We start from the raw sequence: 27,050 nt of genomic DNA, 5'->3' as shown, positions 1-27,050 counted from the left end.
TAAGGACCCCTCCCACCTTGGCAACCCCTCTTGGGCCCCCTTTATACTGCCTGTTTCAACCACACTGAACTCTAGCCCTCTGGTACTTTTATCTAGATTAGAACAAGGCCAAATACTGAGGCAGAGTGATCAGGAGACTGAGAACCGCGTTCTGGGTACTAAGTCTAGGCTAACATCATCCCAGCCTCCGTGGACACCGTCTCCTCAGCCGTCCAGTCTCATTAGCACTTCAACACCCATCTTGGTTCTTCCGGACTTCCCATCAATATGGCACCAACCTTTCCCCTAGAAGTAAAAATCATTATACTCCTCTCTCTCTCCACCATGAAAGGATGAGATAAAGGCTCAGCAGCAGCCCCCGTGAAACACATGGTCAACACTGTGAAGAGGTGTTACTAAGGCGATTTGGTCCGACTCAGAGAAGGAAAGAGACAACTCTGCCCTTCGCCTCATCATGCCCACAGGAAGGAAGCACACTGGGGGCAGCCTTTGAGAGTGTGGCAATGCGAGAGAACCTTCTTTAGGAGGGGACTCCTTGTTGCCGACCTTGAAAAAGCAAGGATGGGACATTCGTTTACTGGGGCTGTTACAGAGGTTATGTGCCCAGAGGTTGGGCCACCCTGCTTGAGAATCAAAGCACCTTCTAGTCCGAAATGGCTTGAATGCTCCAATCGCCGGATTTTGGGTCTGGGGTAACCCAGATCTTTGTGCGACTTTTCCGGAGAGTGCTTTCTCTTGGGAGCACGTCTGGGGACTGGCTTCTCTGCTTCCACCTTTGCTGGCGTGGCCAAAGGAACTGCTGCTGCAGAGAAAATCAGAACTCATCAGTCACTTCTGCTGTACACAGCCTCCTGCCAGAATTTCCCCCTCTCATGTCTCTCCCAGTTTCTGGCTGAAGACCTATAATCTACTTGACATCCAGAACACAGCCTTGGCCCATCACCTCTATGAGTCCCTAGAGAAGGGACACTGGCTGCAAAAGCAATTCCTAGAGCCTACGGCTGTAGCACATGAGGAAGTCTCTTCACCGTTTCCAGGGAAAACAGTAGAACCCGAAAGTCATTGCAATCATGAGCCTCTCCATCTCTCCCTTCCACAACAGAGAAAATATTTCTTACAGTCTTTCACTTCTGAGGCTTTAATGGAAATGTCTTTCAAGTTTTGGAAAAAACTAATCTAATATAAATTGGTTAAGGACCCCTCCCACCTTGGCAACCCTTCTTGGGCCCCATTTATACTGCCTGTTGCAACCACACTGAACTCTAACTCTCTGAGACTTTCATCTAGATTTGAACAAGGCCAAATACTGAAGCAGAGTGATCAGGAGACTGAGAACCGCGTTCTGGGTACCAAATCTAGGCTCACATCAACCCAGCCTCCTGGGACACCATCTCCTCAGCCCTCCAGTCTCATGAGCACTTCAACACCCCTCCTGGTTCTTCCGGTCTTCCCATCTATGGCACCACCCTCTCCCCTAGAAGTAAAAATCATTATAATCCTCTCTCTCTCCACCTTGAATGGATGAGATAAAGGCTCAGCAGCAGCCCCCGTGAAACACATGGTCAACACTGTGAAGAGTTGTTACTAAGGCGATTTGGTCTGACTCAGAGAAGGAAAAAGACAACTCTGCACTTCGCCTGATCAGGCCCACAGGAAGGAAGCACACTTGGGGCAGCCTTTGAGAGTGTGGCAATGCGAGAGAACCTTCTTTAGGAGGGGACTCCCTGTTGCCGACCTTGAAAAAGCAAGGATGGGACATTCGTTTACTGGGGCTGTTACAGAGGGGATGTGCCCAGAGGTTGGGCCACCCTGCTTGAGAATCAAAGCACCTTCTAGTCCGAAATGGCTTGAATGCTCCAATCGCCGGATTTTGGGTCTGGGGCAACCCAGATCTTTGTGCGACTTTTCCGGAGAGTGCTTTCTCTTGGGAGCACGTCTGGGGACTGGCTTCTCTGCTTCCACCTTGGCTGGCGTGGCCAAAGGAACATCCCCGTAGGCCCGGTAGCCACCAACCAGGCAGTAGGTCTCCCCATGCCAGCCCAACTGCGTTTCTCCACACCCTCGGTAGAGGACATGGTAGTGACCAGGGGTAGGGGGAGAAACGGGAGCCACTGCTGCTGCAAAGAAAATCAGAACTGATCAGTCACTTCTGCTGTACACAGCCTCCTGCCAGAATTTCCCTCTCTCATGTCTCTCCCAGTTTCTGGCTGAAGACCTTTAATCTACTTGACATCCAAAACACAGCCTTGGCCCATCACCTCTCTGAGTCCCTAGAGAAGGGACACTGGCTGCAAAAGCAATTCCTAGAGCCTACGGCTGCAGTTCATGAGGAAGTCTCTTCACCGTTTCCAGGGAAAACAGTAGAACCCGAAAGTCATTGCAATCATGAGCCTCTCCATCTCTCCCTTCCACAACAGAGAAAACATTTCTTGCAGTCTGTCACTTCTGAGGCTTTAATGGAAATGTCTTTCAAGTTTTCGAAAGAACTAATCTAATATAAATTGGTTAAGGACCCCTTCCACCTTGGCAACCCCTCTTGGGCCCCATTTATACTGCCTGTTTCGACCACACTGAACTCTAGCTCTCTGATACTTTTATGTAGATTAGAACAAGGCCAAATACTGAGGCAGAGTGATCAGGAGACTGAGAACCGCGTTCTGGGTACCAAGTCTAGGCTCACATCAACCCAGCCTCCTGGGACACCATCTCCTCAGCCCTCCAGTCTCATGAGCACTTCAACAGCCCTCTTGGTTCTTCCGGTCTTCCCATCAATATGGCACCACCCTCTCCCCTAGTACTCAGCCGCTCAGGATGGGATGTGTCTGAGGGCACCGATGTAGATGTCTACATGACAGCATAGAGGTGCCTGGGTTTGAAGGTGTGTTTCAAGTGTGGCCCTCTTCCTCAAACTGCTCCATTTACCATTTGCCAACAAAAATGCTCTTGTCTTCTGCTAAGAGGCCAATCAGGAAAGGGTCTGAATGGAAGCATCCTGTAGCCCAAAGGGGAAGCTACATTTATAAAGATCAGGACCATCCTGCACACTTGTCCAGGGATGACCTTTCACTTGTCCTCAGCAGTGAGCACTGTGGGTCCCTGAAGGTGTCCCAGGTCACTGGTATTACTTACAGCTGGGAACGCGCTCAGGTATACGTAGTGGGCAAACCGCACAGGAACATGAGGCAGCCAGGTGAGGTTGTGCGTACACCATGCCTCCTGTAGAGATGCCCGGTCTCGGTGGACCTGCCGCACTGCCCACCCACGGAACAGAGCACAGGTTCGAGTAAAGATAGAGGATCCGGTCACACATTCTCCCTCAGACAACCAAAGAGGTTGGAGAACTTCTGGTGGAGAACTGTCAGGGAAGTTTCTCTGAGGGCAGCACGTTGGCAGTTACGCTGCCATGGAAACTGTGAGAAGGCCGGTGAGGTCATCACTACCCAGTGTGGTCATAATACGGAACCTGTGACTTGGGGGTCAGGCTTCAGGAGGAGGGGCAGTTTTGTGGAGGAGAGCAGGGGGAGGGCAGAGGTACTCTGCCTGGCCCCTCACACCTGGGCCTCCCCACCCATGCCCTAGTCTAGCAGACATCCCACGTGGGGCGTGCCGGTGGGCTGGCACAGCCCCAGGGGCCCCAGGAGGGCAAGAGAGACCCACATTCTGAGATTGGCTTGAGAGGCAAGATTAACGTAAGAGAGAGCTAGGTTGTATGGCACTGACCCTAAGAGGCAGAGATTTGTGTGGACTGGGGAATCAGGGAAGGCTCCTTGGCAGTGGGCCTGAAGGACAAGTGAGATTTGGTCCCATGGGGAAGAGAGGGAAGACATTCCAGTTTGGAAGAATAAAAGCAAAGACACACTCTCCTCGCCCTTGTCCTGCCCCAAATATAAATTCATAGAACCCTCACATTTTCACAACTGAGGACTGAAGAAAAGCAAGAGGTGAAGGGGCCTAGCCAGTGTTACACAGGTAGTGGAGAGGTGTTCTGCTCAATGGTTAGGTTCATGTTGGGGCTCCGGATTTACAGCTGATAGGAATGTGAGGACAAGCTCATGCCATTTCAAACATTTCCAAGTGATACTGAGAGAGATGTTAAAGGTGCAAAATGAGGGTGCTGAATGACCTCACAAAGTGGGAATGGTGGGCCCATTTTCATATGAAATTCAAAACAAGTTCATGACCAAAGGACATAATACAAAATGACAACATAATCATTACACGCCCCTCTCCCCTAGAAGTAAAAATCATTATAATCCTCCCTCTCTCCACCATGAAAGGATGTGATAAAGGCTCAGCAGCAGCCCCCGTGAAACACACGGTCACCACTGTGAAGAGGTGTTACTAAGACGATTTGGTCCGACTCAGAGAAGGAAAGAGACAACTCTGCCCTTCGCCTGATCAGGCCCACAGGAAGGAAGCACACTGGCGGCAGCCTTTGAGAGTGTGGCAATGCGAGAGAACCTTCTTTAGGAGGGGACTCCCTGTTGCCGACCTTGAAAAAGCAAGGATGGGACATTCGTTTACTGGGGCTGTTGCAGAGGGGATGTGCCCAGGAGGTAGAGACTGCTTGGACTACTATTTTAGAGGTTGGGCCGCCCTGGTTGAGAACCACAGCACCTTGTATTCCTAAACTGCTTGAATGAGCGGGTGCACGTTAGGACAGACGAAGTCAGGCCTCATTGGAGCCGACTGCCTTTGGGAGTGGTAGAAGGTAAAATGGGAAGGGGAATGCTCTGGAGGAGGTTTGTCATGGCAGGTGGGCCAGCACGAGACCACCCAGATTCTCCAAGGCTCCAGAGATGACTTGGCTGGGAGCACCCCTCTGATGTGGTGCGGGGACTCCTACCTTAACAGGACCTGGCTGGGCATCTGCGGGAGGCAGAATAAATGGTTTATTAACTTAAGAGAGCGAGAGACTCACCTGGGGGGTTCCACAAAACCTCTTCAAAAGACTTGTACCTGGATTCTTGAGCCAACCCTCAGAAAACTTATCTAGATCTGGAGTAGGGCTCTGGAAGCTGCACTTTTAATAAGCTTCCTGGGCCGTCCCACCACAGTGGTCCATGGAGAGAGTGACCAAATTATTGTGTATTCTCGGTTGCTTTGGGGAGTCAAAGTGGGCAATGTGAAAAACTGCAGCAGGCATACGTATAAACAGGGAATATTCAAGGCAAACAGAGGGGTAGAGTTATTCTATGCATGAATCAGATTTGAGGAAAGCTAGCCTGGTGGTTAAGGAACACAACCCTTGGGAGAGACAGACAGACCAGATTCTGTCCTACTTACTTGTGTGATTTTGACCAAGTTCTTTTATCCTTCTGACTGTTTCTTCATATGGAAAAGAGCTATGGCTGTACATTTAGCACAATATTCTCTTTTGGCAAAGGTTGCTCTGGGTCCATTTGTGTTCTCTGCCACTTAATCCTTTCCGGTGTGCAAGCATTTTTAAGTTGTTTGGTGAAGTATTACATTTGACTTTCAACTGTTCATTGCTTTGGGCAAAGCTTATATAATGCTGCAGAGACTAGAACCTATGCAGAGATAGTGAGAGGATGTGATAAGCTTATTCAGCCGGTTTATCAAAAAGTTTAACCTTTTCTCCTCTTCCTCCGCCTGCCACCAAGAGATGAGAAAGAAGGCCGAGCCTGGAAATGCACACCAAGCAATACTTCTGTGTCAGTTTGCCTTTTATTCCTCTGCCAGTACTTCCCAGAGAGATTTCACCAAAAGTGCCTAAGCTTGCCATGGCCATTGTTGTGAAGAACATTTCTCTCTATTGCTAGTCACATCCCCTTTTCCTTCTCCTGGGCGCTTAATGGAGGTTTGGGGGCAGGAAATAAAATTTAAACTAAAACATCAAAAAAAAAAAAAAAAAAAAAAACAAAGATGAGCTCAAGTAGGCGTTATTGTGGTCCAGATAAGGTTTGGTTCATTCATTCCCTCGATTAGCATTTATCCCCCTTTGTGCCAGGCATGCGGGGGAGAGAGAGAAATGTCTTCAAAGAGTCTGTGGTTGTATGGGGGAGGGAGCTGTGGAAATCTGTCATTTAGATACAGCATGGAAGTGCTAGGGAAAAATTGTTTTGTTCATTTATCACTCACTCATCCGTTCACCCATATCAACTACGAAGTGTTTCACGCGGAGGAACTGGATGCCCTGAACTTGACATTCTGGTGGGGGAAACAACAGTGTAAAGCACCAGCAGTGGTAAGTCACCAGTAGTGATTTCAAGCCAGAAGGAACCACTCACCAATGGAGAGAGGCACAGGGTGAGCAGTGACTTGCAGAAAGGGGGGGTTATTCATTCCAACTGCTGAGTTCAAGTTCATCTGGGTGGTTGTGTGGTTCGTGCTTACTGCATCTGTTTTTGGAACGTGGCTCCACCCTCCAAGAAGGGTGAGGATGATCACCCTTCTTTCCTCCTGCTGTGCCCCGGGGTCACCCAGCGAGTGTCTGCAGGGATGATCTGCTCTGTACTGGCTTTTCGGTCCCACTCCCGGGAGAAGAGAGACGAAGCTGTGTCTCCACCGCAGCTTGGCCTGATTCAGTCACTGGGTGAAAAGGTGGGAAGAAGGTCAAGTTCATGAGAACTGATACACTGCAGAGTCATTTAGTCCTGAAGTACCAGTTCTGGTTGCTGGTGAGTTGCTAAATCCAGGGACCTGAATGTAATTCCTCCAGAGCCACTGAGACATCACTTCCAGGCCCATGGCGGGCTGTAGGGGTGCTGACTTTTCTCAGTGCCAAGGAGCAGCCATCTTCCACTGAGAGAGGACTCTGTGTCAGCAGGAGCAGAACCACACCAGGCACCGAAGGAGGTTCTGCATCCCAGCATCTCCCAACACAGTGATAGATCCACGGGCAGAAGATGCCACAGGGCATTCACAATACAACAGAAGCTTATCCCCAATAAATATGGAAAGATGTTCAACTTCACTACCTAACAAAGAAACGCAAGTTATAAATCTATTTCTTCTTTGCTCATCTAATTGGTAGAAAGTTTTAAGAATGCACAAAATTTGCTGCTAAGGATGTAAGGAAAAGGCCGTTTTCGTCTGTTGCTGCTGATGGGGATGGAAATTGGTGCGAACCTTCTGGAGGGTAATTTGGCAATTTGTGTATCAACAGCCTTAAAATGTTCATACACTTTGAGCCAGTAGTTTTGCTTTTAGCATCTTATCCTAAGGTGAAAGTCAAATTTATGTACAAGACTTATGTTCAAGAATATTCATCTCAGCCAGTAGTGTAATAGAAAAAATATTAGAAGCTACCTAAAAATCCCACAATAGGAGGTTGCTTAAATAACGGATGGCCCAACTTAAGAATGGAAAATAAAGACGCAGACGTAGAAAATGGACTTGAGGACACGGGGAAGGGGAAGGGGAAGCTGGGACGAAGTGAGAGAGTGGCATGGACTTATATATACTACCAAATGTAAAATAGCTAGCTAGTGGGAAGCAGCCGCGTAGCACAGGGAGATCAGCTCGGTGCTTTGTGACCACCTAGAGGGGTGGGATAGGGAGGGTGGGAGGGAGACGCAAGAGGGAGGAGATATGGGGATATATGTGTATGTAGAGCTGATTCACTTTGTTATAAAGCAGAAACTAACACACCATTGTAAAGCAATTATACTCCAATAAAGATGGTTTTTTTTAAAAAGGATGGAAAACAGTTCATTCATTAAAAATGATTTTCTCCAAGAATATTCAATGGTGGGAAGATGTAGTGTAAAGCAGGGTACAAAATACTAGATGGAGTATTTCATTTTGTTAAAATGTTATAATACAAGTGCAGAAAAAGTGATTAAAATAACAGTACTGATTTGACTACGGGACATTTTTTTCTTTAAATTTTTCTGTATTTGGTGTTATAAGGCATCATATATCCTCTCTGAGTCTCAGTTTATGTTCTGTGAAGTGGGACTCATCACATCTACACTGCAGTGCGCTCGGGCAGAGCAGCACAATATTTGAAAGTGCCCTTGACAATGACCAGCCCATTGTAATACTCCAGGAATGGTTATAATATCATTGCCAATGACACACCCATAGTCCGGATATTATCCGTAACGATTACTAAGGTTGTTTATCTCCCTCCACTTTTACTAAGACAAAAAAAGGATTAATTGAAGACTCTTAAGTCATTTTTACTGAGGTTTTTTTTTTTTTTTTTTTTTTTTCCAAAATACTAATTGTAGGGCTTCCCTGGTGGCACAGTGGTTGAGAATCTGCCTGCTAATGCACGGGACACGGGTTCGATCCCTGCTCTGGGAAGATCCCACATGCCGTGGAGCAACAGGGCCCATGAGCCACAACTACTGAGCCTCAGCGTCTGGAGCCTGTGCTCTGCAACAAGACAGGCCACGATAGTGAGCGGCCCACGGACCGCAATGAAGAGTGGCCCCCGCTCCCCACAATTAGAGAAAGCCCTCACACAGAAATGAAGACCCAACAGAGCTAAAAATAAATAAATAAATAAATAAATTTATTAAAAAAAAAAAAACTAATTGTAAAGTCTGCAGTGGGTATGTAGGTGTTCAACTTTTTTCCACATTTTACGTTTTTGGTTTTGTTTTTAAATTTTTTATTTATGATTTATTTATTATTTTTATTTTTGGCTGTGTTGGGTCTTCGTTTCTGCACCAGGGCTTTCTCCAGTTGTGGCAAGTGGGGGCCACTCTTCATCGCGGCGCGCGGGCCTCTCACTATCGCGGCCTCTCTTGTTGCGGAGCAGAGGCTCCAGACGCTCAGGCTCAGTAGTTGTGGCTCACGGTCCCAGTTGCTCCGCGGGATGTGGGATCTTCCCAGACCAGGGCTCAAACCCGTGTCCCCTGCATTGGCAGGCGGACTGTCAACCACTGCACCACCAGGGAAGCACCCCCACCCCGATAGTTTTAAAACCAGCCTCAGTCATACTTGCTTCAAGACTTATCCTGGCATCATGGACCACTGCATACTTTGGGTAGGTGGTAAACTCTCTTGTCCTTTGCCCGGGTCCCATCGTGGTGACTTAGTTGCCATCGAGGTCACTCTTGGCATGAGTCCTAGACATGGATCCAGCTCAATGGCTTGGGACCGGCTCTCTGCTGGCTGACTGTCCTAATGCCCAGTGCCTCCTTTCTGCTTGGATTTCTGAGGGCCGCAGCCCCAAGTCCCTCACTCTGCGTTCCCGGCTCTATTCAATGCCAACCGTATGTCTTTTGAGTGCTGTATGTCCCCTACCCCAGTACCTCCTACTGGCTTTGACCTTCCTGTTTCAGGTCCTCTTATTGCGACCCTTTGTGTATAAGCCAGATCTGTTTGCCCTTCCTTCAAGGGGAGGTATTTCCCTGGTGTTTCCCTAGATGCTTATGATGAGACCCCTGCCAAAACTACACCAATCAGACCCTCCATGTACACACTTGGGTCTGAACCCTTTCAGCGAGAGCAGGTTGGAAACCCATATATACATAAATATATAATGTGTACAAATCAAGTATTTTAAAGATTGTAAAGAATTCTTGTGAACGTATTAGGGTAGGGAAGTCAAGCAGGATCATCATATGATGGCATAATCATGCACATGTATATACAATTTTCTATTTTTATATGATGCCATTTTAATAGATGTGCCCATCTTTTCAAAGTTCTAATCTGTGGCAGTGGGCAGTAGGGGGACGGGGTGGGTCACAGCAGGAAGAGGCATTCGCTGCCTTAGGCAGTTAAACCATTCCTCTCTCTTGAGAATGGCTCAGCCAGCGGGATTCTGTGGGTTCTACCTCCTGGCACCGTGCTCCAATCGCCGGATTTTGGGTCTGGGGCAACCCAGATCTTTGTGCGACTTTTCCGGAGAGTGCTTTCTCTTGGGAGCACGTCTGGGGACTGGCTTCTCTGCTTCCACCTTTGCTGGCGTGGCCAAAGGAACTGCTGCTGCAGAGAAAATCAGAACTGATCAGTCACTTCTGCTGTACACAGCCTCCTGCCAGAATTTCCCCCTCTCATGTCTCTCCCAGTTTCTGGCTGAAGACCTATAATCTACTTGACATCCAGAACACAGCCTTGGCCCATCACCTCTCTGAGTCCCTAGAGAAGGGACACTGGCTGCAAAAGCAATTCCTAGAGCCTACGGCTGTAGCACCTGAGGAAGTCTGTTCACCGTTTCCAGGGAAAAGAGTAGAACCCGAAAGTCATTGCAATCATGAGCCTCTCCATCTCTCCCTTCCACAACAGAGAAAACATTTCTTGCAGTCTGTCACTTCTGAGGCTTTAATGGAAATGTCTTTCAGGTTTTGGAAAAAACTAATCTAATATAAATTGGTTAAGGACCCCTCCCACCTTGGCAACCCCTCTTGGGCCCCCTTTATACTGCCTGTTTCAACCACACTGAACTCTAGCCCTCTGGTACTTTTATCTAGATTAGAACAAGGCCAAATACTGAGGCAGAGTGATCAGGAGACTGAGAACCGCGTTCTGGGTACTAAGTCTAGGCTAACATCATCCCAGCCTCCGTGGACACCGTCTCCTCAGCCGTCCAGTCTCATTAGCACTTCAACACCCATCTTGGTTCTTCCGGACTTCCCATCAATATGGCACCAACCTTTCCCCTAGAAGTAAAAATCATTATACTCCTCTCTCTCTCCACCATGAAAGGATGAGATAAAGGCTCAGCAGCAGCCCCCGTGAAACACATGGTCAACACTGTGAAGAGGTGTTACTAAGGCGATTTGGTCCGACTCAGAGAAGGAAAGAGACAACTCTGCCCTTCGCCTCATCATGCCCACAGGAAGGAAGCACACTGGGGGCAGCCTTTGAGAGTGTGGCAATGCGAGAGAACCTTCTTTAGGAGGGGACTCCTTGTTGCCGACCTTGAAAAAGCAAGGATGGGACATTCGTTTACTGGGGCTGTTACAGAGGTTATGTGCCCAGAGGTTGGGCCACCCTGCTTGAGAATCAAAGCACCTTCTAGTCCGAAATGGCTTGAATGCTCCAATCGCCGGATTTTGGGTCTGGGGTAACCCAGATCTTTGTGCGACTTTTCCGGAGAGTGCTTTCTCTTGGGAGCACGTCTGGGGACTGGCTTCTCTGCTTCCACCTTTGCTGGCGTGGCCAAAGGAACTGCTGCTGCAGAGAAAATCAGAACTCATCAGTCACTTCTGCTGTACACAGCCTCCTGCCAGAATTTCCCCCTCTCATGTCTCTCCCAGTTTCTGGCTGAAGACCTATAATCTACTTGACATCCAGAACACAGCCTTGGCCCATCACCTCTATGAGTCCCTAGAGAAGGGACACTGGCTGCAAAAGCAATTCCTAGAGCCTACGGCTGTAGCACATGAGGAAGTCTCTTCACCGTTTCCAGGGAAAACAGTAGAACCCGAAAGTCATTGCAATCATGAGCCTCTCCATCTCTCCCTTCCACAACAGAGAAAATATTTCTTACAGTCTTTCACTTCTGAGGCTTTAATGGAAATGTCTTTCAAGTTTTGGAAAAAACTAATCTAATATAAATTGGTTAAGGACCCCTCCCACCTTGGCAACCCTTCTTGGGCCCCATTTATACTGCCTGTTGCAACCACACTGAACTCTAACTCTCTGAGACTTTCATCTAGATTTGAACAAGGCCAAATACTGAAGCAGAGTGATCAGGAGACTGAGAACCGCGTTCTGGGTACCAAATCTAGGCTCACATCAACCCAGCCTCCTGGGACACCATCTCCTCAGCCCTCCAGTCTCATGAGCACTTCAACACCCCTCCTGGTTCTTCCGGTCTTCCCATCTATGGCACCACCCTCTCCCCTAGAAGTAAAAATCATTATAATCCTCTCTCTCTCCACCTTGAATGGATGAGATAAAGGCTCAGCAGCAGCCCCCGTGAAACACATGGTCAACACTGTGAAGAGTTGTTACTAAGGCGATTTGGTCTGACTCAGAGAAGGAAAAAGACAACTCTGCACTTCGCCTGATCAGGCCCACAGGAAGGAAGCACACTTGGGGCAGCCTTTGAGAGTGTGGCAATGCGAGAGAACCTTCTTTAGGAGGGGACTCCCTGTTGCCGACCTTGAAAAAGCAAGGATGGGACATTCGTTTACTGGGGCTGTTACAGAGGGGATGTGCCCAGAGGTTGGGCCACCCTGCTTGAGAATCAAAGCACCTTCTAGTCCGAAATGGCTTGAATGCTCCAATCGCCGGATTTTGGGTCTGGGGCAACCCAGATCTTTGTGCGACTTTTCCGGAGAGTGCTTTCTCTTGGGAGCACGTCTGGGGACTGGCTTCTCTGCTTCCACCTTGGCTGGCGTGGCCAAAGGAACATCCCCGTAGGCCCGGTAGCCACCAACCAGGCAGTAGGTCTCCCCATGCCAGCCCAACTGCGTTTCTCCACACCCTCGGTAGAGGACATGGTAGTGACCAGGGGTAGGGGGAGAAACGGGAGCCACTGCTGCTGCAAAGAAAATCAGAACTGATCAGTCACTTCTGCTGTACACAGCCTCCTGCCAGAATTTCCCTCTCTCATGTCTCTCCCAGTTTCTGGCTGAAGACCTTTAATCTACTTGACATCCAAAACACAGCCTTGGCCCATCACCTCTCTGAGTCCCTAGAGAAGGGACACTGGCTGCAAAAGCAATTCCTAGAGCCTACGGCTGCAGTTCATGAGGAAGTCTCTTCACCGTTTCCAGGGAAAACAGTAGAACCCGAAAGTCATTGCAATCATGAGCCTCTCCATCTCTCCCTTCCACAACAGAGAAAACATTTCTTGCAGTCTTTCACTTCTGAGGCTTTAATGGAAATGTCTTTCAAGTTTTCGAAAGAACTAATCTAATATAAATTGGTTAAGGACCCCTTCCACCTTGGCAACCCCTCTTGGGCCCCATTTATACTGCCTGTTTCGACCACACTGAACTCTAGCTCTCTGATACTTTTATGTAGATTAGAACAAGGCCAAATACTGAGGCAGAGTGATCAGGAGACTGAGAACCGCGTTCTGGGTACCAAGTCTAGGCTCACATCAACCCAGCCTCCTGGGACACCATCTCCTCAGCCCTCCAGTCTCATGAGCACTTCAACAGCCCTCTTGGTTCTTCCGGTCTTCCCATCAATATGGCACCACCCTCTCCCCTAGTACTCAGCCGCTCAGGATGGGATGTGTCTGAGGGCACCGATGTAGATGTCTACATGACAGCATAGAGGTGCCTGGGTTTGAAGGTGTGTTTCAAGTGTGGCCCTCTTCCTCAAACTGCTCCATTTACCATTTGCCAACAAAAATGCTCTTGTCTTCTGCTAAGAGGCCAATCAGGAAAGGGTCTGAATGGAAGCATCCTGTAGCCCAAAGGGGAAGCTACATTTATAAAGATCAGGACCATCCTGCACACTTGTCCAGGGATGACCTTTCACTTGTCCTCAGCAGTGAGCACTGTGGGTCCCTGAAGGTGTCCCAGGTCACTGGTATTACTTACAGCTGGGAACGCGCTCAGGTATACGTAGTGGGCAAACCGCACAGGAACATGAGGCAGCCAGGTGAGGTTGTGCGTACACCATGCCTCCTGTAGAGATGCCCGGTCTCGGTGGACCTGCCGCACTGCCCACCCACGGAACAGAGCACAGGTTCGAGTAAAGATAGAGGATCCGGTCACACATTCTCCCTCAGACAACCAAAGAGGTTGGAGAACTTCTGGTGGAGAACTGTCAGGGAAGTTTCTCTGAGGGCAGCACGTTGGCAGTTACGCTGCCATGGAAACTGTGAGAAGGCCGGTGAGGTCATCACTACCCAGTGTGGTCATAATACGGAACCTGTGACTTGGGGGTCAGGCTTCAGGAGGAGGGGCAGTTTTGTGGAGGAGAGCAGGGGGAGGGCAGAGGTACTCTGCCTGGCCCCTCACACCTGGGCCTCCCCACCCATGCCCTAGTCTAGCAGACATCCCACGTGGGGCGTGCCGGTGGGCTGGCACAGCCCCAGGGGCCCCAGGAGGGCAAGAGAGACCCACATTCTGAGATTGGCTTGAGAGGCAAGATTAACGTAAGAGAGAGCTAGGTTGTATGGCACTGACCCTAAGAGGCAGAGATTTGTGTGGACTGGGGAATCAGGGAAGGCTCCTTGGCAGTGGGCCTGAAGGACAAGTGAGATTTGGTCCCATGGGGAAGAGAGGGAAGACATTCCAGTTTGGAAGAATAAAAGCAAAGACACACTCTCCTCGCCCTTGTCCTGCCCCAAATATAAATTCATAGAACCCTCACATTTTCACAACTGAGGACTGAAGAAAAGCAAGAGGTGAAGGGGCCTAGCCAGTGTTACACAGGTAGTGGAGAGGTGTTCTGCTCAATGGTTAGGTTCATGTTGGGGCTCCGGATTTACAGCTGATAGGAATGTGAGGACAAGCTCATGCCATTTCAAACATTTCCAAGTGATACTGAGAGAGATGTTAAAGGTGCAAAATGAGGGTGCTGAATGACCTCACAAAGTGGGAATGGTGGGCCCATTTTCATATGAAATTCAAAACAAGTTCATGACCAAAGGACATAATACAAAATGACAACATAATCATTACACGCCCCTCTCCCCTAGAAGTAAAAATCATTATAATCCTCCCTCTCTCCACCATGAAAGGATGTGATAAAGGCTCAGCAGCAGCCCCCGTGAAACACACGGTCACCACTGTGAAGAGGTGTTACTAAGACGATTTGGTCCGACTCAGAGAAGGAAAGAGACAACTCTGCCCTTCGCCTGATCAGGCCCACAGGAAGGAAGCACACTGGCGGCAGCCTTTGAGAGTGTGGCAATGCGAGAGAACCTTCTTTAGGAGGGGACTCCCTGTTGCCGACCTTGAAAAAGCAAGGATGGGACATTCGTTTACTGGGGCTGTTGCAGAGGGGATGTGCCCAGGAGGTAGAGACTGCTTGGACTACTATTTTAGAGGTTGGGCCGCCCTGGTTGAGAACCACAGCACCTTGTATTCCTAAACTGCTTGAATGAGCGGGTGCACGTTAGGACAGACGAAGTCAGGCCTCATTGGAGCCGACTGCCTTTGGGAGTGGTAGAAGGTAAAATGGGAAGGGGAATGCTCTGGAGGAGGTTTGTCATGGCAGGTGGGCCAGCACGAGACCACCCAGATTCTCCAAGGCTCCAGAGATGACTTGGCTGGGAGCACCCCTCTGATGTGGTGCGGGGACTCCTACCTTAACAGGACCTGGCTGGGCATCTGCGGGAGGCAGAATAAATGGTTTATTAACTTAAGAGAGCGAGAGACTCACCTGGGGGGTTCCACAAAACCTCTTCAAAAGACTTGTACCTGGATTCTTGAGCCAACCCTCAGAAAACTTATCTAGATCTGGAGTAGGGCTCTGGAAGCTGCACTTTTAATAAGCTTCCTGGGCCGTCCCACCACAGTGGTCCATGGAGAGAGTGACCAAATTATTGTGTATTCTCGGTTGCTTTGGGGAGTCAAAGTGGGCAATGTGAAAAACTGCAGCAGGCATACGTATAAACAGGGAATATTCAAGGCAAACAGAGGGGTAGAGTTATTCTATGCATGAATCAGATTTGAGGAAAGCTAGCCTGGTGGTTAAGGAACACAACCCTTGGGAGAGACAGACAGACCAGATTCTGTCCTACTTACTTGTGTGATTTTGACCAAGTTCTTTTATCCTTCTGACTGTTTCTTCATATGGAAAAGAGCTATGGCTGTACATTTAGCACAATATTCTCTTTTGGCAAAGGTTGCTCTGGGTCCATTTGTGTTCTCTGCCACTTAATCCTTTCCGGTGTGCAAGCATTTTTAAGTTGTTTGGTGAAGTATTACATTTGACTTTCAACTGTTCATTGCTTTGGGCAAAGCTTATATAATGCTGCAGAGACTAGAACCTATGCAGAGATAGTGAGAGGATGTGATAAGCTTATTCAGCCGGTTTATCAAAAAGTTTAACCTTTTCTCCTCTTCCTCCGCCTGCCACCAAGAGATGAGAAAGAAGGCCGAGCCTGGAAATGCACACCAAGCAATACTTCTGTGTCAGTTTGCCTTTTATTCCTCTGCCAGTACTTCCCAGAGAGATTTCACCAAAAGTGCCTAAGCTTGCCATGGCCATTGTTGTGAAGAACATTTCTCTCTATTGCTAGTCACATCCCCTTTTCCTTCTCCTGGGCGCTTAATGGAGGTTTGGGGGCAGGAAATAAAATTTAAACTAAAACATCAAAAAAAAAAAAAAAACAAAAAACAAAGATGAGCTCAAGTAGGCGTTATTGTGGTCCAGATAAGGTTTGGTTCATTCATTCCCTCGATTAGCATTTATCCCCCTTTGTGCCAGGCATGCGGGGGAGAGAGAGAAATGTCTTCAAAGAGTCTGTGGTTGTATGGGGGAGGGAGCTGTGGAAATCTGTCATTTAGATACAGCATGGAAGTGCTAGGGAAAAATTGTTTTGTTCATTTATCACTCACTCATCCGTTCACCCATATCAACTACGAAGTGTTTCACGCGGAGGAACTGGATGCCCTGAACTTGACATTCTGGTGGGGGAAACAACAGTGTAAAGCACCAGCAGTGGTAAGTCACCAGTAGTGATTTCAAGCCAGAAGGAACCACTCACCAATGGAGAGAGGCACAGGGTGAGCAGTGACTTGCAGAAAGGGGGGGTTATTCATTCCAACTGCTGAGTTCAAGTTCATCTGGGTGGTTGTGTGGTTCGTGCTTACTGCATCTGTTTTTGGAACGTGGCTCCACCCTCCAAGAAGGGTGAGGATGATCACCCTTCTTTCCTCCTGCTGTGCCCCGGGGTCACCCAGCGAGTGTCTGCAGGGATGATCTGCTCTGTACTGGCTTTTCGGTCCCACTCCCGGGAGAAGAGAGACGAAGCTGTGTCTCCACCGCAGCTTGGCCTGATTCAGTCACTGGGTGAAAAGGTGGGAAGAAGGTCAAGTTCATGAGAACTGATACACTGCAGAGTCATTTAGTCCTGAAGTACCAGTTCTGGTTGCTGGTGAGTTGCTAAATCCAGGGACCTGAATGTAATTCCTCCAGAGCCACTGAGACATCACTTCCAGGCCCATGGCGGGCTGTAGGGGTGCTGACTTTTCTCAGTGCCAAGGAGCAGCCATCTTCCACTGAGAGAGGACTCTGTGTCAGCAGGAGCAGAACCACACCAGGCACCGAAGGAGGTTCTGCATCCCAGCATCTCCCAACACAGTGATAGATCCACGGGCAGAAGATGCCACAGGGCATTCACAATACAACAGAAGCTTATCCCCAATAAATATGGAAAGATGTTCAACTTCACTACCTAACAAAGAAACGCAAGTTATAAATCTATTTCTTCTTTGCTCATCTAATTGGTAGAAAGTTTTAAGAATGCACAAAATTTGCTGCTAAGGATGTAAGGAAAAGGCCGTTTTCGTCTGTTGCTGCTGATGGGGATGGAAATTGGTGCGAACCTTCTGGAGGGTAATTTGGCAATTTGTGTATCAACAGCCTTAAAATGTTCATACACTTTGAGCCAGTAGTTTTGCTTTTAGCATCTTATCCTAAGGTGAAAGTCAAATTTATGTACAAGACTTATGTTCAAGAATATTCATCTCAGCCAGTAGTGTAATAGAAAAAATATTAGAAGCTACCTAAAAATCCCACAATAGGGGGTTGCTTAAGTAACGGATGGCCCAACTTAAGAATGGAAAATAAAGACGCAGACGTAGAAAATGGACTTGAGGACACGGGGAAGGGGAAGGGGAAGCTGGGACGAAGTGAGAGAGTGGCATGGACTTATATATACTACCAAATGTAAAATAGCTAGCTAGTGGGAAGCAGCCGCGTAGCACAGGGAGATCAGCTCGGTGCTTTGTGACCACCTAGAGGGGTGGGATAGGGAGGGTGGGAGGGAGACGCAAGAGGGAGGAGATATGGGGATATATGTGTATGTAGAGCTGATTCACTTTGTTATAAAGCAGAAACTAACACACCATTGTAAAGCAATTATACTCCAATAAAGATGGTTTTTTTTAAAAAGGATGGAAAACAGTTCATTCATTAAAAATGATTTTCTCCAAGAATATTCAATGGTGGGAAGATGTAGTGTAAAGCAGGGTACAAAATACTAGATGGAGTATTTCATTTTGTTAAAATGTTATAATACAAGTGCAGAAAAAGTGATTAAAATAACAGTACTGATTTGACTACGGGACATTTTTTTCTTTAAATTTTTCTGTATTTGGTGTTATAAGGCATCATATATCCTCTCTGAGTCTCAGTTTATGTTCTGTGAAGTGGGACTCATCACATCTACACTGCAGTGCGCTCGGGCAGAGCAGCACAATATTTGAAAGTGCCCTTGACAATGACCAGCCCATTGTAATACTCCAGGAATGGTTATAATATCATTGCCAATGACACACCCATAGTCCGGATATTATCCGTAACGATTACTAAGGTTGTTTATCTCCCTCCACTTTTACTAAGACAAAAAAAGGATTAATTGAAGACTCTTAAGTCATTTTTACTGAGGTTTTTTTTTTTTTTTTTTTTTTTTCCAAAATACTAATTGTAGGGCTTCCCTGGTGGCACAGTGGTTGAGAATCTGCCTGCTAATGCACGGGACACGGGTTCGATCCCTGCTCTGGGAAGATCCCACATGCCGTGGAGCAACAGGGCCCATGAGCCACAACTACTGAGCCTCAGCGTCTGGAGCCTGTGCTCTGCAACAAGACAGGCCACGATAGTGAGCGGCCCACGGACCGCAATGAAGAGTGGCCCCCGCTCCCCACAATTAGAGAAAGCCCTCACACAGAAACGAAGACCCAACACAGCTAAAAATAAATAAATAAATAAATAAATTTATTAAAAAAAAAAAAACTAATTGTAAAGTCTGCAGTGGGTATGTAGGTGTTCAACTTTTTTCCACATTTTACGTTTTTGGTTTTGTTTTTAAATTTTTTATTTATGATTTATTTATTATTTTTATTTTTGGCTGTGTTGGGTCTTCGTTTCTGCACCAGGGCTTTCTCCAGTTGCGGCAAGTGGGGGCCACTCTTCATCGCGGCGCGCGGGCCTCTCACTATCGCGGCCTCTCTTGTTGCGGAGCAGAGGCTCCAGACGCTCAGGCTCAGTAGTTGTGGCTCGCGGTCCCAGTTGCTCCGCGGGATGTGGGATCTTCCCAGACCAGGGCTCAAACCCGTGTCCCCTGCATTGGCAGGCGGACTGTCAACCACTGCACCACCAGGGAAGCACCCCCACCCCGATAGTTTTAAAACCAGCCTCAGTCATACTTGCTTCAAGACTTATCCTGGCATCATGGACCACTGCATACTTTGGGTAGGTGGTAAACTCTCTTGTCCTTTGCCCGGGTCCCATCGTGGTGACTTAGTTGCCATCGAGGTCACTCTTGGCATGAGTCCTAGACATGGATCCAGCTCAATGGCTTGGGACCGGCTCTCTGCTGGCTGACTGTCCTAATGCCCAGTGCCTCCTTTCTGCTTGGATTTCTGAGGGCCGCAGCCCCAAGTCCCTCACTCTGCGTTCCCGGCTCTATTCAATGCCAACCGTATGTCTTTTGAGTGCTGTATGTCCCCTACCCCAGTACCTCCTACTGGCTTTGACCTTCCTGTTTCAGGTCCTCTTATTGCGACCCTTTGTGTATAAGCCAGATCTGTTTGCCCTTCCTTCAAGGGGAGGTATTTCCCTGGTGTTTCCCTAGATGCTTATGATGAGACCCCTGCCAAAACTACACCAATCAGACCCTCCATGTACACACTTGGGTCTGAACCCTTTCAGCGAGAGCAGGTTGGAAACCCATATATACATAAATATATAATGTGTACAAATCAAGTATTTTAAAGATTGTAAAGAATTCTTGTGAACGTATTAGGGTAGGGAAGTCAAGCAGGATCATCATATGATGGCATAATCATGCACATGTATATACAATTTTCTATTTTTATATGATGCCATTTTAATAGATGTGCCCATCTTTTCAAAGTTCTAATCTGTGGCAGTGGGCAGTAGGGGGACGGGGTGGGTCACAGCAGGAAGAGGCATTCGCTGCCTTAGGCAGTTAAACCATTCCTCTCTCTTGAGAATGGCTCAGCCAGCGGGATTCTGTGGGTTCTACCTCCTGGCACCGTGCTCCAATCGCCGGATTTTGGGTCTGGGGCAACCCAGATCTTTGTGCGACTTTTCCGGAGAGTGCTTTCTCTTGGGAGCACGTCTGGGGACTGGCTTCTCTGCTTCCACCTTTGCTGGCGTGGCCAAAGGAACTGCTGCTGCAGAGAAAATCAGAACTGATCAGTCACTTCTGCTGTACACAGCCTCCTGCCAGAATTTCCCCCTCTCATGTCTCTCCCAGTTTCTGGCTGAAGACCTATAATCTACTTGACATCCAGAACACAGCCTTGGCCCATCACCTCTCTGAGTCCCTAGAGAAGGGACACTGGCTGCAAAAGCAATTCCTAGAGCCTACGGCTGTAGCACCTGAGGAAGTCTGTTCACCGTTTCCAGGGAAAAGAGTAGAACCCGAAAGTCATTGCAATCATGAGCCTCTCCATCTCTCCCTTCCACAACAGAGAAAACATTTCTTGCAGTCTGTCACTTCTGAGGCTTTAATGGAAATGTCTTTCAGGTTTTGGAAAAAACTAATCTAATATAAATTGGTTAAGGACCCCTCCCACCTTGGCAACCCCTCTTGGGCCCCCTTTATACTGCCTGTTTCAACCACACTGAACTCTAGCCCTCTGGTACTTTTATCTAGATTAGAACAAGGCCAAATACTGAGGCAGAGTGATCAGGAGACTGAGAACCGCGTTCTGGGTACTAAGTCTAGGCTAACATCATCCCAGCCTCCGTGGACACCGTCTCCTCAGCCGTCCAGTCTCATTAGCACTTCAACACCCATCTTGGTTCTTCCGGACTTCCCATCAATATGGCACCAACCTTTCCCCTAGAAGTAAAAATCATTATACTCCTCTCTCTCTCCACCATGAAAGGATGAGATAAAGGCTCAGCAGCAGCCCCCGTGAAACACATGGTCAACACTGTGAAGAGGTGTTACTAAGGCGATTTGGTCCGACTCAGAGAAGGAAAGAGACAACTCTGCCCTTCGCCTCATCATGCCCACAGGAAGGAAGCACACTGGGGGCAGCCTTTGAGAGTGTGGCAATGCGAGAGAACCTTCTTTAGGAGGGGACTCCTTGTTGCCGACCTTGAAAAAGCAAGGATGGGACATTCGTTTACTGGGGCTGTTACAGAGGTTATGTGCCCAGAGGTTGGGCCACCCTGCTTGAGAATCAAAGCACCTTCTAGTCCGAAATGGCTTGAATGCTCCAATCGCCGGATTTTGGGTCTGGGGTAACCCAGATCTTTGTGCGACTTTTCCGGAGAGTGCTTTCTCTTGGGAGCACGTCTGGGGACTGGCTTCTCTGCTTCCACCTTTGCTGGCGTGGCCAAAGGAACTGCTGCTGCAGAGAAAATCAGAACTCATCAGTCACTTCTGCTGTACACAGCCTCCTGCCAGAATTTCCCCCTCTCATGTCTCTCCCAGTTTCTGGCTGAAGACCTATAATCTACTTGACATCCAGAACACAGCCTTGGCCCATCACCTCTATGAGTCCCTAGAGAAGGGACACTGGCTGCAAAAGCAATTCCTAGAGCCTACGGCTGTAGCACATGAGGAAGTCTCTTCACCGTTTCCAGGGAAAACAGTAGAACCCGAAAGTCATTGCAATCATGAGCCTCTCCATCTCTCCCTTCCACAACAGAGAAAATATTTCTTACAGTCTTTCACTTCTGAGGCTTTAATGGAAATGTCTTTCAAGTTTTGGAAAAAACTAATCTAATATAAATTGGTTAAGGACCCCTCCCACCTTGGCAACCCTTCTTGGGCCCCATTTATACTGCCTGTTGCAACCACACTGAACTCTAACTCTCTGAGACTTTCATCTAGATTTGAACAAGGCCAAATACTGAAGCAGAGTGATCAGGAGACTGAGAACCGCGTTCTGGGTACCAAATCTAGGCTCACATCAACCCAGCCTCCTGGGACACCATCTCCTCAGCCCTCCAGTCTCATGAGCACTTCAACACCCCTCCTGGTTCTTCCGGTCTTCCCATCTATGGCACCACCCTCTCCCCTAGAAGTAAAAATCATTATAATCCTCTCTCTCTCCACCTTGAATGGATGAGATAAAGGCTCAGCAGCAGCCCCCGTGAAACACATGGTCAACACTGTGAAGAGTTGTTACTAAGGCGATTTGGTCTGACTCAGAGAAGGAAAAAGACAACTCTGCACTTCGCCTGATCAGGCCCACAGGAAGGAAGCACACTTGGGGCAGCCTTTGAGAGTGTGGCAATGCGAGAGAACCTTCTTTAGGAGGGGACTCCCTGTTGCCGACCTTGAAAAAGCAAGGATGGGACATTCGTTTACTGGGGCTGTTACAGAGGGGATGTGCCCAGAGGTTGGGCCACCCTGCTTGAGAATCAAAGCACCTTCTAGTCCGAAATGGCTTGAATGCTCCAATCGCCGGATTTTGGGTCTGGGGCAACCCAGATCTTTGTGCGACTTTTCCGGAGAGTGCTTTCTCTTGGGAGCACGTCTGGGGACTGGCTTCTCTGCTTCCACCTTGGCTGGCGTGGCCAAAGGAACATCCCCGTAGGCCCGGTAGCCACCAACCAGGCAGTAGGTCTCCCCATGCCAGCCCAACTGCGTTTCTCCACACCCTCGGTAGAGGACATGGTAGTGACCAGGGGTAGGGGGAGAAACGGGAGCCACTGCTGCTGCAAAGAAAATCAGAACTGATCAGTCACTTCTGCTGTACACAGCCTCCTGCCAGAATTTCCCTCTCTCATGTCTCTCCCAGTTTCTGGCTGAAGACCTTTAATCTACTTGACATCCAAAACACAGCCTTGGCCCATCACCTCTCTGAGTCCCTAGAGAAGGGACACTGGCTGCAAAAGCAATTCCTAGAGCCTACGGCTGCAGTTCATGAGGAAGTCTCTTCACCGTTTCCAGGGAAAACAGTAGAACCCGAAAGTCATTGCAATCATGAGCCTCTCCATCTCTCCCTTCCACAACAGAGAAAACATTTCTTGCAGTCTGTCACTTCTGAGGCTTTAATGGAAATGTCTTTCAAGTTTTCGAAAGAACTAATCTAATATAAATTGGTTAAGGACCCCTTCCACCTTGGCAACCCCTCTTGGGCCCCATTTATACTGCCTGTTTCGACCACACTGAACTCTAGCTCTCTGATACTTTTATGTAGATTAGAACAAGGCCAAATACTGAGGCAGAGTGATCAGGAGACTGAGAACCGCGTTCTGGGTACCAAGTCTAGGCTCACATCAACCCAGCCTCCTGGGACACCATCTCCTCAGCCCTCCAGTCTCATGAGCACTTCAACAGCCCTCTTGGTTCTTCCGGTCTTCCCATCAATATGGCACCACCCTCTCCCCTAGTACTCAGCCGCTCAGGATGGGATGTGTCTGAGGGCACCGATGTAGATGTCTACATGACAGCATAGAGGTGCCTGGGTTTGAAGGTGTGTTTCAAGTGTGGCCCTCTTCCTCAAACTGCTCCATTTACCATTTGCCAACAAAAATGCTCTTGTCTTCTGCTAAGAGGCCAATCAGGAAAGGGTCTGAATGGAAGCATCCTGTAGCCCAAAGGGGAAGCTACATTTATAAAGATCAGGACCATCCTGCACACTTGTCCAGGGATGACCTTTCACTTGTCCTCAGCAGTGAGCACTGTGGGTCCCTGAAGGTGTCCCAGGTCACTGGTATTACTTACAGCTGGGAACGCGCTCAGGTATACGTAGTGGGCAAACCGCACAGGAACATGAGGCAGCCAGGTGAGGTTGTGCGTACACCATGCCTCCTGTAGAGATGCCCGGTCTCGGTGGACCTGCCGCACTGCCCACCCACGGAACAGAGCACAGGTTCGAGTAAAGATAGAGGATCCGGTCACACATTCTCCCTCAGACAACCAAAGAGGTTGGAGAACTTCTGGTGGAGAACTGTCAGGGAAGTTTCTCTGAGGGCAGCACGTTGGCAGTTACGCTGCCATGGAAACTGTGAGAAGGCCGGTGAGGTCATCACTACCCAGTGTGGTCATAATACGGAACCTGTGACTTGGGGGTCAGGCTTCAGGAGGAGGGGCAGTTTTGTGGAGGAGAGCAGGGGGAGGGCAGAGGTACTCTGCCTGGCCCCTCACACCTGGGCCTCCCCACCCATGCCCTAGTCTAGCAGACATCCCACGTGGGGCGTGCCGGTGGGCTGGCACAGCCCCAGGGGCCCCAGGAGGGCAAGAGAGACCCACATTCTGAGATTGGCTTGAGAGGCAAGATTAACGTAAGAGAGAGCTAGGTTGTATGGCACTGACCCTAAGAGGCAGAGATTTGTGTGGACTGGGGAATCAGGGAAGGCTCCTTGGCAGTGGGCCTGAAGGACAAGTGAGATTTGGTCCCATGGGGAAGAGAGGGAAGACATTCCAGTTTGGAAGAATAAAAGCAAAGACACACTCTCCTCGCCCTTGTCCTGCCCCAAATATAAATTCATAGAACCCTCACATTTTCACAACTGAGGACTGAAGAAAAGCAAGAGGTGAAGGGGCCTAGCCAGTGTTACACAGGTAGTGGAGAGGTGTTCTGCTCAATGGTTAGGTTCATGTTGGGGCTCCGGATTTACAGCTGATAGGAATGTAAGGACAAGCTCATGCCATTTCAAACATTTCCAAGTGATACTGAGAGAGATGTTAAAGGTGCAAAATGAGGGTGCTGAATGACCTCACAAAGTGGGGATGGTGGGCCCATTTTCATATGAAATTCAAAACAAGTTCATGACCAAAGGACATAATACTAAATGACAACATAATCATTACACTCCCCTCTCCCCTAGAAGTAAAAATCATTATAATCCTCCCTCTCTCCACCATGAAAGGATGAGATAAAGGCTCAGCAGCAGCCCCCGTGAAACACACGGTCAACACTGTGAAGAGGTGTTACTAAGGCGATTTGGTCCGACTCAGAGAAGGAAAGAGACAACTCTGCCCTTCGCCTGATAAGGCCCACAGGAAGGAAGCACACTGCGGGCAGCCTTTGAGAGTGTGGCAATGCGAGAGAACCTTCTTTAGGAGGGGACTCCCTGTTGCCGACCTTGAAAAAGCAAGGATGGGACATTCGTTTACTGGGGCTGTTGCAGAGGGGATGTGCCCAGGAGGTAGAGACTGCTTGGACTACTATTTTAGAGGTTGGGCCCCCCTGGTTGAGAACCACAGCACCTTGTATTCCTAAACTGTTTGAATGAGCGGGTGCACGTTAGGACAGACGAAGTCAGGCCTCATTGGAGCAGACTGCCTTTGGGAGTAGTAGAAGGTAAAATGGGAAGGGGAATGCTCTGGAGGAGGTCTGTCATGGCAGGTGGGCCAGCACGAGACCACCCAGATTCTCCAAGGCTCCAGAGATGACTTGGCTGGGAGCATCCCTCTGATGTGGTGCGGGGACTCCTACCTTAACAGGACCTGGCTGGGCATCTGCGGGAGGCAGAATAAATGGTTTATTAACTTAAGAGAGCGAGAGACTCACCTGGGGGGTTCCACAAAACCTCTTCTAAAGACTTGTACCTGGATTCTTGAGCCAACCCTCAGAAAACTTATCTAGATCTGGAGTAGGGCTCTGGAAGCTGCACTTTTAATAAGCTTCCTGGGCCGTCCCACCACAGTGGTCCATGGAGAGAGTGACCAAATTATTGTGTATTCTCGGTTGCTTTGGGGAGTCAAAGTGGGCAATGTGTAAAACTGCAGCAGGCATACGTATAAACAGGGAATATTCAAGGCAAACAGAGGGGTAGAGTTATTCTATGCATGAATCAGATTTGAGGAAAGCTAGCCTCGTGGTTAAGGAACACAACCCTTGGGAGAGACAGACAGACCAGATTCTGTACTACTTACCTGTGTGATTTTGACCAAGTTCTTTTATCTTTCTGACTGTTTCTTCATATGGAAAAGAGCTATGGCTGTACATTTAGCACAATATTCTCTTTTGGCAAAGGTTGCTCTGGGTCCATTTGTGTTCTCTGCCACTTAATCCTTTCCGGTGTGCAAGCATTTTTAAGTTGTTTGGTGAAGTATTACATTTGACTTTCAACTGTTCATTACTTTGGGCAAAGCTTATATAATGCTGCAGAGACTAGAACCTATGCAGAGATAGTGAGAGGATGTGATAAGCTTATTCTGCCGGTTTATCAAAAAGTTTAACCTTTTCTCCTCTTCCTCCGCCTGCCACCAAGAGATGAGAAAGAAGGCCGAGCCTGGAAATGCACACCAAGCAATACTTCTGTGTCAGTTTGCCTTTTATTCCTCTGCCAGTACTTCCCAGAGAGATTTCACCAAAAGTGCCTAAGCTTGCCATGGCCATTGTTGTGAAGAACATTTCTCTCTATTGCTAGTCACATCCCCTTTTCCTTCTCCTGGGCGCTTAATGGAGGTTTGGGGGCAGGAAATAAAATTTAAACTAAAACATCAAAAAAAAAAAAACAACAAAGATGAGCTCAAGTAGGCGTTATTGTGGTCCAGATAAGGTTTGGTTCATTCATTCCCTCGATTAGCATTTATCCCCCTTTGTGCCAGGCATGCGGGGGAGAGAGAGAAATGTCTTCAAAGAGTCTGTGGTTGTATGGGGGAGGGAGCTGTGGAAATCTGTCATTTAGAAACAGCATGGAAGTGCTAGGGACAAATTGTTTTGTTCATTTATCACTCACTCATCCGTTCACCCATAGCCACTACGAAGGGTTTCACGCGGAGGAACTGGATGCCCTGAACTTGACATTCTGGTGGGGGAAACAACAGTGTAAAGCACCAGCAGTGGTAAGTCACCAGTAGTGATTTCAAGCCAGAAGGAACCACTCACCAATGGAGAGAGGCACAGGGTGAGCAGTGACTTGCAGAAAGGAGGGGTTATTCATTCCAACTGCTGAGTTCAAGTTCATCTGGGTGGTTGTGTGGTTCGTGCTTACTGCATCTGTTTTTGGAACGTGGCTCCACCCTCCAAGAAGGGTGAGGATGATCACCCTTCTTTCCTCCTGCTGTGCCCCGGGGTCACCCAGCGAGTGTCTGCAGG

This window comes from Eschrichtius robustus, chromosome 21 (genome assembly GCF_028021215.1).
Source record: "Eschrichtius robustus isolate mEscRob2 chromosome 21, mEscRob2.pri, whole genome shotgun sequence".
Classification (NCBI taxonomy): domain Eukaryota; kingdom Metazoa; phylum Chordata; class Mammalia; order Artiodactyla; family Eschrichtiidae; genus Eschrichtius; species Eschrichtius robustus.
Note: the sequence above shows the minus strand (reverse complement) of the source record.